Source organism: Saccoglossus kowalevskii, chromosome 5 (assembly GCF_978046115.1).
Source record: "Saccoglossus kowalevskii chromosome 5, keSacKowa6.1, whole genome shotgun sequence".
Taxonomy (NCBI): domain Eukaryota; kingdom Metazoa; phylum Hemichordata; class Enteropneusta; family Harrimaniidae; genus Saccoglossus; species Saccoglossus kowalevskii.
In genome coordinates, this window is record NC_140645.1 from 13,070,884 (window position 1) to 13,086,417 (window position 15,534).

The 15,534-nt window shown below is 33.5% G+C and overlaps 1 long non-coding RNA gene across 1 annotated transcript in view; it reads left to right on the forward strand.

Annotated features, from left to right (window-relative positions):
* Positions 1-2,077: 2,077 nt before the first annotated feature.
* LOC146745527 (uncharacterized) overlaps positions 2,078-15,534 on the forward strand; it is a 148,087-nt gene continuing 134,630 nt past the window's right edge. Inside the window, exon 1 of the long non-coding RNA XR_014929411.1 lies at positions 2,078-2,249. This is a non-coding gene — a long non-coding RNA (uncharacterized LOC146745527). The remainder of the gene's footprint in view (positions 2,250-15,534) is intronic.

Here is a 15,534-nt window from a genome sequence, read left to right on the forward strand (position 1 = left end):
AATTGTGAATGTAGATGTGTACTATGCATTATATGTTATGTAAATTGGTGATACATTGAACTTACTGACAGTTGTTTTCAATTAAATTTGTTCTGAATATAATCGAGAAATTCAGATTTATACTTTGTATGTATCCCAGAAAGCACCCGAATTATGTGACCTTTTTTGAGGTCATGAACTGATAAGGCCAATTCCCGCATTGGGACGAAATATTGCTGTCAGGGTATATTTTTTTTAAATATTCGTTGTATATGAAAGGAAGAAAGGAAAAGACATTAGCAGAATCGACTGCCTGCGTATTAGTTTTGGTGAGTTTGTCTCATGCCCGCGGGGCGTCTGAATAAAAAAAAGGCTTCGCCCCCAGGTATCTACTCTCTCCAGCGGGGGACCCCCGGATAAAACTGCAGACCCAATAAATTGATTTGGCGTGCTTTGTAATGGCTACATGAGCGTGATGAATGCGATTTCTTTGCAGGAAACACCATGATTCAGTCAGTATGAAAATCCGAGCTTAAACTTGCACCGAAACTACCGTGTTTTGTATACTTCACACGAAAACCGACATTACAAAAAATACGAAATGGGCGTTGCTCTGTAAGTTTTAAAAGGTATTAATTTTCGCCGAAGACTTCAATTTGAGATGACAAATATATTTGTCCTAAATGTACATAATAACCATGCGAAGGCTCTATTTTCGCCGATTAACCTCTGGTCTGAGGCTGTAGTGTGATAGTAAAGATGTTAAAGATAATGACTACATTATAATAAAGCCGTTTTACGCAATTCTTGAGACAACGCACTGTGCAATATATGCGCTGTTTCTCGCGAATTGCCTCGTATCTGAGAAATAATGATCGCGTACGTCGCAAAGTCGCCGGAAATACGTCGTGTTTGTTTTTCAGGCAACGAGTCGTCCAACACCACAGTTGGTTGCTTTGTTATCATGATGATTGGCGTCGCGTTGCCCCGCGCGTTGCTTCAACAAAAGCGACCTCGTGCAAAGCCGCCTTGACATCGTCCACAAAGTTTATGCGTTGTCATGATGGATATGTAGTTATAACAATTTGTTGTACACGTGTTTTTATTATTATTTTTTAACATTTAACTAGTTTTTTATGGTAATACGTGTGATAGATGATATTGAAATTTGCTACGCGCGAATGTTGCAATATTGGACTATTCATTGTCGAAAAATTGTATCAATACAAAAACATTTACGAGAGAAGACTAGACTACAGCCAACGGAAGGGTCAATATAATGTGCCCTTACACGGGTATATGGATTTATCGAGTTTTGTCGCACAAAAATTAGTTTATTTTTTGTGCTTGCCGTTGATGGTTTAACGTTTCGCTGTCTCTGAAGTTTCCTTGGCGCCATGCTGTCCTCGTCAAGTTTCACTTCCATTATCCCATTTTCTCCTTTAAAATGATGAAAAAACGGTCGTATCAATGAAAGTATGATTTTCATAAAAGTTGCCTTCGGTGAGGCACGCTTTGTATCGGTTAAGATCTAAGGGAAATCGCGGCATCACCTTGGCACCGACGAAAAAAAAAACGGTATCACATTTTGGGCCCAAGGCACGTAATCGGCGAACTCACCAAGTATGATTCCAAAATTTCGTGACGGTGTCGTCAACATTGATGTTGGCACACTGATTTCCCCTGGGGAACGAACAAAACATGTTTCTAACTTAACGTTTATCATGGGCGCCATTTAATTTGACTGTCGAGTATTATGGATGACGAGGACAAAAATTACGGTAGTTTGGGTGTTCTAAAGGCTATGTCATCATCCGCTCTCATACTTAGCGATACGATCGTCTCTTTGCTCGGAAGTTTTCAATGAACACCATAAAAAATTTAACAAAGGTATATTATACCGACTGATGAAAGTTTGATGAGGTTCTAAACTCGGAAAACTAACTAATCGACCAAAAAGCCCATTTTCCCAGCGGCGTATCGAAAATTGTACCAATTACGGGATACTCGTATCATTTATTTGTCGCTCTCCGGACCCCTCCTTTGTTACGGCGCCACCCCTATTATTTAATAAAATGGAGTGTGCCAGTCTGTTTCCGGTTTATGAATTCAGTTATTGCGACTGGCACATGTGTGAGCTCAGCGTTCGGGTTGTTGTCTTGCGTGTTCGACAGGAAACTACCGAGTTTGGAATCAAATTGCTATAGTTCTTCGGATATTGTCAAATCCTGGTTTCAAGGCTCAACAGTTTGGTACTTTTTGGCGTTAAGGTAATGCTTTTTTTCCCCATCACATTTCCGTTCTGTTTGCAGGCGATCGCTGGAGGAGGGGGCGAGTCTAGAAATCTCGCTTCATTTCAAACCATAACAATACGGCGTTGTCACTGCAAATTTATTGATTAACGCCAGTTTAGTAAAATCTGTGATGCTACCAAGCAGGAGTATGACTAATACATCAATGTACGCGATTCGGACGCACTTTTTTGTCGTCGCATTCGCTGGTTCGCCACTAAATATCAATTCTGGTAGTGGTAACTCGCCGTGATTAAAACTTTACGCGTTTTTAATATTAATTTGGCGCTAATGATAAATCTCAGTGTTTCATTACTTTTTTTTTTGCACAACACAACACAACACACCAGTCCCGAGTTTAACGTGTAAGATGGGATACGGTTTGCGAGAGTGTGAAGCGATAATGACGATAATGATGTTCACGACGAAGCTCAGGCCTGTGGGACATACCACTCCGGTGATCTGTGAAAACCATACGCATCTGCCGACGTAATAACGCCCTGGACTTCTTGTCAACGTTTCCTTTTAATATAAAACGCTTGAACTTTTTTCACTGCAATGAATTATTCAAACACAAACCTATAACAAAACATTTTAAAAAAAAATTGTGAATCTAGTTTAAACGCGTTTTTTTTATAACAATAATGGAATCGTGCCACCTTATCGGGGGAATCACTGATTTCGCTGACAGATTCGGCGTTATTCAAAACAACACTAAAAACAGGAATTAAATTGACCCAGGAGATTCAAGGCATTGTGTCCAAGTTAACACTTCGATCGCGTTTTTAAATTTCCCTCACGTCGTTGTGGCTGCTATTAAACGCAATTTAGAGACGAGGAATAAAATATCGTCTCTTCGCGTGCCGTCGAAGTTTAATGATGCAAAACCGGACAGCTCTTTTGTCTTCTTTTACCGTGATCCAGATAATGAAGTGACAGGGGTCTGGAAATGCTATTAAATCATGTCCTGCCAGGTAATCCCTCACATAGATCAGGGATAAATAGAGATCAAATGTTTCCAATACGATAGCGTTCAATTTAACATATGCTATTCGGTTCCAGATTCATTGAAAGGAATCTTTTGAAAAAAAACAATAATGTTTCATTTTTGTGTTTTGCAAACTTTACTCACATGATAATTAAATATGTAAAAATAATTGGATACATGTATCAACAAAGAATTGATCTATTTTTCAGTCTACTGTGATAAAATTGATTGTAAAAGGCTTTTAGGTACTAATTCCGTCCGGAATTCACGGAATCTGGGAAAAAAATATAATTTCTGAAACTGTAAAATGTTGGCTAGTTGACAGCATGGTTGGCTGGCCCACATAATTATTTCATCGCTTGAAATTTGCAAAAGTCTGTCTCTTGTGAAATGGAAGAGGTGGATTCAGTTGAAAAGTACCCCCCCCCCCCCACCAATTAAGAACAAGTCCCTGGAAATCAGAGCTGTTTATGGTCAAATGTGTGAGGGGGGAGAGAAGCCATCTTTTTAAAAATAAAATTGAAAAAACAAAAAAAAAAAAACATGAGAGTGGGGAAATAAGATTTTTCTCTACAGAAAATAAAATGCATTTTCCCTACTCCCGAGTTGAGTTTTTTTTTTTAATCATAACTAACTAACTAACATATGCTATCATCCAGTATCAAATACGTAACTAACTGAATTAATATAAAGGGCTTGTGGGTTATGATAAAAGTCAGACATCGATGAAAATAAACGAATTGATGTGCACTTTCAGAAAATTGTCAGGTTGGAAAAAATAAAAGATAGTAATCATCGATCAATGAACTCTTGCTTCACTTAGTTTTTTATCTTATGGATATTTTGCGTAAACCCGCAGCAGTTTGTGTCACATCCAACTGTTCCATATTGTGTTCAGTGAAGGCCGACTTGACAACGAGCACCACATGAGTTATGAGGGCTGTTCATTTTTTATGAGCCATAGCGTGAAGTCTGTAACAGCGCTGACAATAGCCCTGACAAATTTCTTTGTTCCCGAACACCGATTATGAAGCGTACTTCAAAATGATGTGAGTTTTACGTCAGATTTGCAACCGCCCTTTTCAATTACTCGCAGACATTTCATTTACATTTTAATCAAAATGCATTCATTTTATGAGTCAGAAATTCATTTAACCTGCACATGACAACTTTCCTCAATTCCCAAGATTCTCCAATTGTCGTTTTCCAACTAAGTGAAGTATGTTCTCAAAAATAAAAAAAAGAAAAAAACACCAAAAAACGTTGCTAAATTTGGATTGAAGCATTAAATACAGCTGTAGGATGAAAACATTATTTGAATGATTTCTGAAAATAAAAGGATTGATGTGAAAATGTTAGTCAACAATAAAATAACATTTAAAAAAACAGTATGATGATACTATAATATAATGCTCATGTAAAATCTAGAAATGCAGGAATTTCCTAAAATTTCCATTAAAGAAACTTTGGGTATAATATTACCCAAATTAGTTGAAGCTTAGGCAGTTTGTTATTATCACAGTGTTGGTCAAATTTCAATGCATTTTTTTGTACGGAGGTAAAACCCTACCCCACCCCTCCCATTTTTTTATTTGCTTTTTCTGATTTTGTGGTGTTTTTCAATTTTCTGTGTTTTTTAGCCTTAGTTCTTCCTATTAAAATGCTCTCAATAACTTGTGTAAATTTATAATTTTTTAAAATAAACTTGAGTAAATAAATATCCTTCACTGTAAACAAAAGGGTCAGGTTTCATAAAACGACTCTATTGTCATAAAATTGCTTGTGATAGGAAATACAATATAATTCGTTTTAATGGTTGTATTCAACCATTAAATATTATACTACTTTGTTTAACCAGCAGTGTTCATTCATAATTGAGACCTGACGTAGTGATTTTCTTTTTTTATGAGTTTCCATAATTTTTCCTGTAGTTTTAGTATAAATTTGTTGAAAGGTGGACAATTGTCTGGAATTCTCAATTATATTGAGTGTCTATGAAAATTCATTGAATTTAAGTGTGCGAAAACAGTCTAGCAATAATTTTTATAAGTTTATTCCTTGGTGTCTGTTAAGACTAGATCCTGATCTATTTGTATATTTACAATGTTTTGGGTTTACAGAGAGTCTGAACAACACTTTGCATTACTCTTGAATACTTTATTTTTGCTGGAATTAATTTTGGTTGAAAAGGCTTTTTGGGCGTTTTGTATGGAATTTATTTTCACTGATTTTTGACAAGTTTAATGTGAAATATAGGAAAAAAAGTATATTTGCTTGATTTTATTTTCACAGAATCATCCCTTCAGCCAAAATAGCGAAAATATATTCCAAATGAAAATGAAGTATTCTACAGTATATGCAGAACACCTGTCACTGAATATTGTGATTGCCTTGAAAAATAATAAAATCAGTTTGTATAGCAACAAGATTATTTTAGCAAGGGTCTTCTAAAATTGACTTACAGCTTCTATTGGATATGATTTTTTCATGAATTGTATAAAATCAAAAAACCTTATGGGCTGTGTACAAGTCTCAGTGGGAAGTTTTCTACGGATCATACAGTAGTATGGAGAGTAGTGTAGAATACTTCAATCAAGCTGGAATTAATTTTCATCGAAAAGACTTTTTGGGTATTTTCACTGATTTTTGACAAGTTGAATGTAAAGTATAGGAAAAAAGGTATATTCGCTGGAATTCATTATCACTGAATCATTCCTTCAGCGAAAATAGCAAAAATTATTCCCAAGCAAAAATAAAGTATTTTATACAGTAGTTTAAAGTGGACATGCTGACATATACCTTCTGTGCAAAAGAAAAAATTAAACTAAAATTTTTTTGGAAAAAGTGCAAAGGTTTTGACAAAATTTTGACCAGCCGAACATAGGGCTTGAAATTTTAAGTTAAAGGGTCATCCATTTTAAAGGCTAAAATTCAGACAAATAAAACTAACATAGAGAATATCAGCGAGGCATACTTATATGGCATCAAGGCAATCACATTTGATGTCTCGGTGAAGTTCAAACAATGCCTGCAGTACTTGGCTCTATTAGAAAAAAACGTTTCTGTTTAATTACACCAACCTCACAACAATAGCCATTTTTCATGGAATCAACAGACATTGGTTTCGAGTATTTGAGTCATTGAAAATATGATTACTAAACTAAAAAAAATTAGTTCACCAGTAATTTGACTTATCATCTGCTGGTGAACTTGAATAATTTATTTTATTTTTTCAAAATTTTAAGTGATTACCCACCTGTTACTAGTCAGACAAAAAGATGCTGTCTGTGACCAATTCAATACAATGCAATGGGATTTATAAAGCGTAAAATTGAAGATTTTTATTTCTTGTTGGTCAACGAAATAAAAAGAAGAACTAGAAAATAATAAAACGTAGAATTAATTAAAGGCTAAGAAAAAATTTCAAGACAATTTGTTTATGCTTTTCAAGTTTCGATATTTCTTTTGTTATTTCAAAATCTGGAAAAGAAAACTTGAAAACAAAAATCTGATACTTGCAATGAACTTGCCCTCAATTTGAGATTGTTTTTCATTTTAATATGAAAATAATATCTGATACATAATGCTAGTTAACTGAGTAGAACATTGGGGGGATTGGGAACAAAAAGAAATGTTGTTTAACAAAATATTTAAAACCTATTTGTGGTTTATTCACAGAAAAAAAGGAGTGCACATCTATTATATCAAGTCTAGACAAATAACAATCAATAAATGTATACAATGAAAAAAACAGCTGTATTTTTTTTACAGGCTACTAAAAAAATGAAAAAAGCAATACAATAGATTTTTTACTACTACAAATTTTTTACTTAATTGTAACAAAGTAGCGCAAATGACTGTAAATGATTGTGTGCAGGTTACCTCATCCTGTTTTTTATCAGATTCCTTCGCTGATAAAAAAACAACACATATATTCAATAAAGATTTATATCATATTTTATTGTTCCCTTTAATCTAAATAGATGTAGTTTTGGTTCTTAACATTCTAGGTTGAAACTGGATAACTCATCACGAGGTCAGAAAGGGAGTATTTCTGTTGTTATGGTAACAGCGTGTTTCACCTCTTGGCGATATTTATCTGTTTAATATTTGTAATGTATATTGTGTGTACGGATGCCGCAGCGTTACATGCTAAACTGACTGAGATGTAATTTCCTTTGTGAAACAAGCACAGGAAATAGTCACTTTTCAAACAGTACCTAGGAGTATTGGAAAATTAGTTTGATTGCTAAGTGAAAATAAAATTACTTAAAATCCCCGTCATGCATCTTTCCTTTCCGATGAGAGTTTTTGTTTTAAATTTGTAATTATTTTACTAATGTATCGCATTTGTTCTATTGGAAGCAGGTCTCCAATTGATACGAACATGTACATTAAATAGAGCAAATTTCTCTTACAAAGTATACTAGATCCAGAGAGCCACGAGTCCACCCACCGAAAGGACTTGCAACTTTGATTTTGGACTGGCAGATTTGTCCCACTTTTCTGTTTTTTCCTATTGTTCTTTGATAATTTTACCGAATATATCTAAAACCATCTACATTTTTTTATGAAGTTGAATTGTTTTTGACTGGCAGTTGCAAATTCCTGACTAATAGCCTGACTGGATTATTAAAATATGACTTATTTTGACCATAGACACACCACTGTTATTTACGTAAGTGACTGTATTACTAATAGAGCAAATACAGTATTGTTTACTGGATCATTAAAATATGACTTATTTTGACCACAGACACACCACTGTTATTTACGTAAGTGACTGCACTACTAATAGAGCAAATACAGTATTGTATACTGGATTATTAAAATATGACTTATTTTGACCAGACACACCACTGTTATTTACGTAAGTGACTGCACTACTAATAGAGCAAATACAGTATTGTTTACTGGATCATTAAAATATGACTTATTTTGACCACAGACACACCACTGTTATTTACGTAAGTGACTGCACTACTAATAGAGCAAATACAGTATTGTTTACTGGATCATTAAAATATGACTTATTTTGACCACAGACACACCACTGTTATTTATGTAAGTGACTGCACTACTAATAGAGCAAATACAGTATTGTATACTGGATTATTAAAATATGACTTATTTTGACCAGACACACCACTGTTATTTACGTAAGTGACTGTATTACTAATAGAGCAAATACAGTATTCTATACTGGATCATTAAAATATGACTTATTTTGACCATGGACACACCACTGTCATTTACGTAAGTGACTGTACTACTAATAGAGCAAATACAGTACACAGGTGAAATGTTGGGATGTACAAGATATTTCTCTTTTCGTACCATGGTAATTTTGGCTCTATCAGGTAGTAAAAATATTGCCAAATTTAAAAGTATTAGTATCTAAACACATTAAATCACGTTCGTGACACTAAATCAGTTTAAAGAAGAAATATTTCTTCAAATAATTAACATTATGTACTTTGCCCTCACAAGAGAATATTAATTTTCACTTTTTCATATTTACAAAGCGATGTTCGTGTTTAAATTCTGCTTAATGTAAACATAGATACTCGTCAACGTGACAGTACATTTTTGACAGCGAGAGTACTTCACTTTGTTTGCGTTGCTCTAACATCTCCAACTATCAACAAAGCAGAGTTAATTGTTCGACCGTGGAAGACAATACTTCTGGGAAAACAGTGAAAAGTATTGGAAGACAGCTGTGTTGTCATCGAACTATTAACGTTTAACAACATAGCATCTTTGGGAGCGGCCCATTTAGTTTGACAGATTGGATTTAATAGATTTAAGGGGATTATTGAAAAATTGTGTAAATGCATGCATGGATGCATCCCTTTCTGATGTTGTAAATTGAGTAAAATTTTTTTTTATAGTTTTTAAAAAATAATAATCTTTGCTGTTCAAATATTCGAATTAATTTATTAAAATTTTGGGTTTTCAGTGTCATAGCTTATAGCTGTGCCATTTCTTTGAAAATATTTGTTATAATTTTGTATTATGAGATATTTTTATAAAAACTGTTGTTAAATATTTTAACCTTTTGAGCTCTAAAGTTGAATTTTGTTTCATTTCGCAAAATATCCACATTTTTTTTTTAAAAATTTTGAGTAGAGCCTTTTCAAATGGTAAACTATGCCCGTTTGGTCCAAAATTAGCCAAATAATTATACAAAAATAGGCAAAATCTTGCAACAGTATTTCTGCAGGAAAAATTACATGATGGTGACAATGGTTTATTTGGCTGTGAATTCATTCCTAAACACACTACTGCACATTTTTTATATTTTTGATAAAAAAAAATAATAGGGAGAAGGATTATGCTTGTTTCCATGGTAACCATCGTTTTGTTATTTCCAATATGATTTATATCTCTGTGTATTGAAAATCAGTACATAGATTGCAAAATTTATTTTCATATTATTAAAACTCTTGAAATAATTGTTTGCATCAAAAAATGTGACGATTATTCATAATATTTAGTTTTGGAAAAAAGAAATCTCTGTTTCTATAGAAAACTGATGTGGGATTGTCCCCCATTGTTTGCCAGACTGTATTTTAAATTTGTTGACCTCAGTTGACCCTGTTACATGTATAGACATTGTTTTTTTTTGCACACCTGACTGGTGAGTCTGAATGTGATAAGCTTGACTGGGAGGAGCTAAGTTAAACCATTATTCAACGGGGGTGGGTAGGCATTGCCATGAGGGTGGAGAAAGTGGAGTGGAATGAACCAGATTTCTTTCATCCTTTTGATGAATTCGTTAGTCACCTTTTATCCATTTTTATCCACCCTACCCAAGGTACATGCATAGAACAGATACTGAAAATCTTGCCAGTAAAAAATGAAATATCTTTACTAGTTGATCAACTCTCTCTCTCTCTCTCTCTCTCTCTCTCTCTCTCTCTCTCTCTCTCTCTCTCTGTATATATATACCAGTGTGCCACTTCAGTACTTTAAAATTTCTCAACCAAGATAAAAATAACTACAGTGTTGACGCGTACCATGCAACATCACATCACAATCAGAATTGATGTTTATTTTTTTTTCCAGGGCACAATATAATATACGTATTTTTTTAAAATTTTCTATTTATGCCTGCTGACTAACACCATTTTTGACCATTCATTTCGATTATTCGAAGAGGCTTTCAGAAGGCCATGTTTTTATACGTGATTTTAATGGAAATTCTGGCATATGCATTGTACGCTAGATAATTAACACAAAGTAGCTCAAAGATGCACTTGTTTCATTTTCATTTAAGCGAGCATAGTTGTGATTTGTTGGAGTATTAATTCTGACAAATCTCCGCGATATGGACTGTTGTAAATGGCCCTATATCTTTAGCCCTAAATGGATATGCTACACCAATTATCAGAAGTTGGGCCATGCTAAGAAATAATTATGTTACTCTACTCTGAGTCATCAGATTATTGTAAATAATTTTATTTTTGTCTCTATCATTTTTTTGAAGCAACTTTGGCAAAACTTGACCAATCGGGTCAAAGGATGGAGTTGCATGTCTAATCCTGTGCATCAAATCATGTAACTTTTATCCCCACATGCTCTAATGAATATTACATCATAAAATCTGATTATATGTTCTTCATTGTAAAAATGACAGAAATTTAATTTTTTTATGACTTCAAAATATGATGTAATAATAAAAAAGATTGGCAATTATATTCATAATGCATTTCAATCAAGAAATGAAAATGCCATTTGATATGTAACACTTGCTTTATCCCATTAACAACTAACTTTCTTTTTGTAGTAGTAGTTATCACAACTAATCTTTATTGCTATTAACTGATAGAAACATTGTATTTCTAAGGATGTAATAAAGTTGTTATTATAAGACAATACAATTCTTTTCATAAATCAATATATTGTCTCCAAAACATGTCACATGGTGAGCAAAAATTGACATTTCAACAATTTTCTGTTTAGATAAACAATAGAATACAGCGTAAAACAATAGAATACAGCGTAAAACAATAGAATACAGTGTAAAACAATAGAATACAGCGTAAAACAATAGAATACAGCGTAAAACAATAGAATAATGTTAAACTATTGGATATTCTTAAAGTAATGTAAGGAACAATGGAAACCAGATAGTACAATAGAAGAGGATGACAGTGAGATCAGTTATCATGTCAATTTCCATGCAAATGAGTCCTATTGTACACGCCTCAGGGCTTCCTGAAACAAGCAAGGTATTTATAACAGTAGAAGTATGCAAATCAGCTAAAGATGCATGATTTTACACTCACACAATTGAAACATTGTAACACTTTGAGGTTTAACCGACATTTTATGAACCTTGACAGCCCCGTAATTTGTCTTTGTTATCTGTCGCCCTCTGACTGAAATGTTTCACCACTTAAATTGTCTTTTCAATATTGGATTAGTAGTTTTCCCATCTGCGGATCGACTTATGCGACACCTTTAATGGATGCTGAGGTCGGGAGGACTCCTTTGCTTCTCCATAGTGTGTATTATGTGTGACAGCCTTCTCTTCGCTGATGTGTCCTCGTTATGACTGATATCAATTATTATCAGCAGCTTAGGGGGTCTTCCATCTGTTGAAATATAAAAATGCTTGAAAACTCTTGGAAATTATCGACTGCTGAGAAATCTTGTTCTGAATGAATCAAAGTGCTTTAAATAACAAAGATGGCGCTAAAAATTGTGACATACTATAAGTTTTAATATGTCATAAAGACGTATGTTAACTGATGATGAAAGAGAGATATTACTCACAAGTGATGATACACATGTCAAACATGAATAACAATTTACATGGTATGTGTTTTGGTTGAGCAGATGGAATATATCATTCATAATAAAGTGACCAAGTGTTGTGTCATATGGCGCCTTACTAGCAGATTTTGGCTAAATGCTGTCGTTTTACACTAGTATTCATAGACGTATGTTAACTGATGATGAAAGAGAGATATTACTCACAAGTGATGATACACATGTCAAACATGAATAACAATTTACATGGTATGTGTTTTGGTTGAGCAGATGGAATATATCATTCATAATAAAGTGACCAAGTGTTGTGTCATATGGCGCCTTACTAGCAGATTTTGGCTAAATGCTGTCGTTTTACACTAGTATTCATACACGAAACTTGAAACTTCTTTTTACAATTTCAGTTGCTTTTTAATCACATATTTTAGTGAAATATTAATGTCATACGTAATTCAATCATTAGAACAGAAGAAATTAACACAAAATAACGATAATAAAATTTGTGTTTGAAGTTCAATATTTCCTGCGTAATTTCAGGTTTCAACTAGCTTGAAATAGAACGTCTTCAAGCGTAAAAAAAAAATCATGCGTAGAACGCACTCCACTCAAGGAACTATCAGTGTAAACTGACTGCTGAGTGAACATTTTTTTTTTTTTTGCTCAGCTCATTTCTACGATGTCTCTAAGTTTCATTTATTATTATTTAGTAAAGAAATCACTGAAAAGATTTATTATAATGTATCCGTAAAATATGGGCAACCGATGATTGACTTCAATATGTTTGAAGTTCCAAACAACCTCCCGGCACTCCTTACGCGATATTTTTTATGCCGAAACGATATCGCATTCAGGCATTCAGGCAATCAGTATGAATTATATAAGATTAAGTACTTTTAAATGATTCTGATACAAAAATGACTTGTAGTTTAAAGAACTTTCATCTCTTTCGCTTAAAGCTGAACTGGATTCCACTAGCCTGGCTGATAACTCGTTTTGAAAAGAACATAGTCCAAACATATGCACTTTGGGTTCTATCTCCATACCTTTTGGACGTAAACATGAACAAAAATATGTACAATTTTGTCTCTATAATGCCAACCACGTTGTCAGAAAGAACAAAAATAAACAAGAATTCGTTTCAAACACAAGTATAGGGTAATTGCCTTGATGCATCACTTTTTTGTCAACTTTTAATTTACCTAATGATTAATTAATTAATTAATTAATTGTTACTAATTTTGATGATGACTTTAATTTCTATTTCTTTTGTGTGAATAAGTCAGAACGTAAGTCCTTTGATGCATCAATTTTTTCATTTTTAGAATGCAAGAAAATATTTTTCTGCGATATTCCAATAATTGTTGCAACGTTGATGTGTTTTTTATGCGCCAACGACATCTCTGTAAAGTATAAGTCATTGTTGAATCAGCCAACGTCCGATCACGTATATCCATCCGCTATTGATAGGAAACTGTCAATACTATTTATTAAGGAACTCAATAACAAAAAAAGAAATTCTTGTCTTTGTCCATGCTTAAGTGGCACAGATTTCCTGTGATTTATCATATATGAGATTTAAAGCAGTATACATTGTGATTGTAATATTAATAGCCGATTCATTGACCGCTGGAATCTAAAGTTCATAAAAGAAGCCTCTTAGTTGATGTATGTAAATGAAAACTAGCGGAATCTAAAATCCGGTTTGAGCGACAGGTTGTGAGATTGATTGTATGTAATAGCATCACGTCTTTCAGTGTGCAGCATTGTTACTCAAATAGGAAAAAAAAATTAAATAATTTTCTCAAAGTAGACATTTAGAAATCAGTGTAAGCTTGTCAGTATGTCATTCAAGTTTAATGTTAAGTGTATGCACTGAGTTTCCTCCCTCTTTTCATTCTTCCTTAGAGATGTAGTTGCTAGGCAACTGGAACACAAATTGAAACACTATTTTTGTCTAGTCCAACTTTAAATGTCAGAGCTTTCTTGTGACACAATTTTTTACAAATTTCATATAAGGCACTGTTCGGCACATACTGTAAAATACTTTATTTTTGCTGAAAAGACAGTTCGAGTTTTTTTTGTTTGATTTTTTTTTTCACTTATTTTTGATGAGTTGAATGTCAAATATTGGAAAATAAAAGTAAATTCACTGGATTTTATTTCCACTGAATCACTCTTTCAGAAAAAAAAATAGTATAGTACTTATTGCAGATTCTCACAAATGTCGTCTAAAAGATCGGTTAGTTTACCTCATATTCACAGGTGGTTGAATAAATCAGTTGATTGAACCCAAAGATGAATCCATCTGGTACTATTTTTGTAGAATCATCACAAAAGATAGTGTCAATCTTCACTCTTGAGATCCTTGCTAAAAATTAAATTGTAAATGATACTGGGGTACTGGGTTGTTTACTATTTTACATGTACCAGCACACTTGCACTTGTTTACGATGTATCAAGGATTGAAACAGTTATCAAAACTTTTACATTTTCAAAATATCTACTCATTTTCTGTTAACCAATACAAAAAATGCAATGAATTCATTATTATTATTTTTTGTTTTTGAATAGTTCTGTTTGTTTCTGAGCATGCACACCGTTTCTCACTTTCAATACATAATCGGTGTCCCTGTGAAAAATATATTTTTCTTTTCTTCAAAAAATAATTACTTTTTTTTGGATAATGGTGTAAAGTTCTTGATTGATTAAAATTAGAATTCTTCTTTGAAAACACTTGTTTAACCTTTTCACCACCAGACTTTCTCGCCCAAATTATTCTGCACTTTTTTCTTTTGGAGGCAACAGAAACAAATTTTAGTCAATTTTTACCCAAATAATTTAGCTATTTTTGTCCCAATTTTCTGAAGGAAAGTACAAGACTATAAATGGGACTATTTTGTGAATTTATGATAAAGAGGAAACTGGGGTGAAAAGGCTAGTAATGTACATGTACATAAAAATGTCCTTTTTTTAAAAAAAAATGGCTGCCATTTCTGTTTGGGGCTTTGATAGGCAGTTCTGTGTCTGTCTTCCTCTTCTTCCCATTAAAGAAACGTGATAGTTCAGAAGTTTTGACAAAGGTTGCGTCTTTGAGCTATAAACCATTGAAAAGTTAGCTGTAGTGCAATATGCTTGCAGCACATAAATGTTTTAATAATTCAAACCAATATCAGTTACATGGTTCCAAACAATAGACAGTGAATTCCTGCAATAAAAGTAGCTGCAGGGAGTGAAATGCTTGATAAACTCGACTCACAGCTTTTTTCCTCCTAGCTAGGCACTATAAGCACTGGTGTCCAATAGGGTTTGCTTCATCACATTTTCCAAATATGGACATCAGCTCCAAATATGGACTGCACCTCTAAATATGGACATTACATGTACATTGCAGAAGTTTGTCTGAAACTTCTTGGGTTATATGCAGTTGGATACAATGTATCCATGGTTTGTACGGATTCATTTTGGCAAACTCACATATAAATTTTGGAAATTATTAAT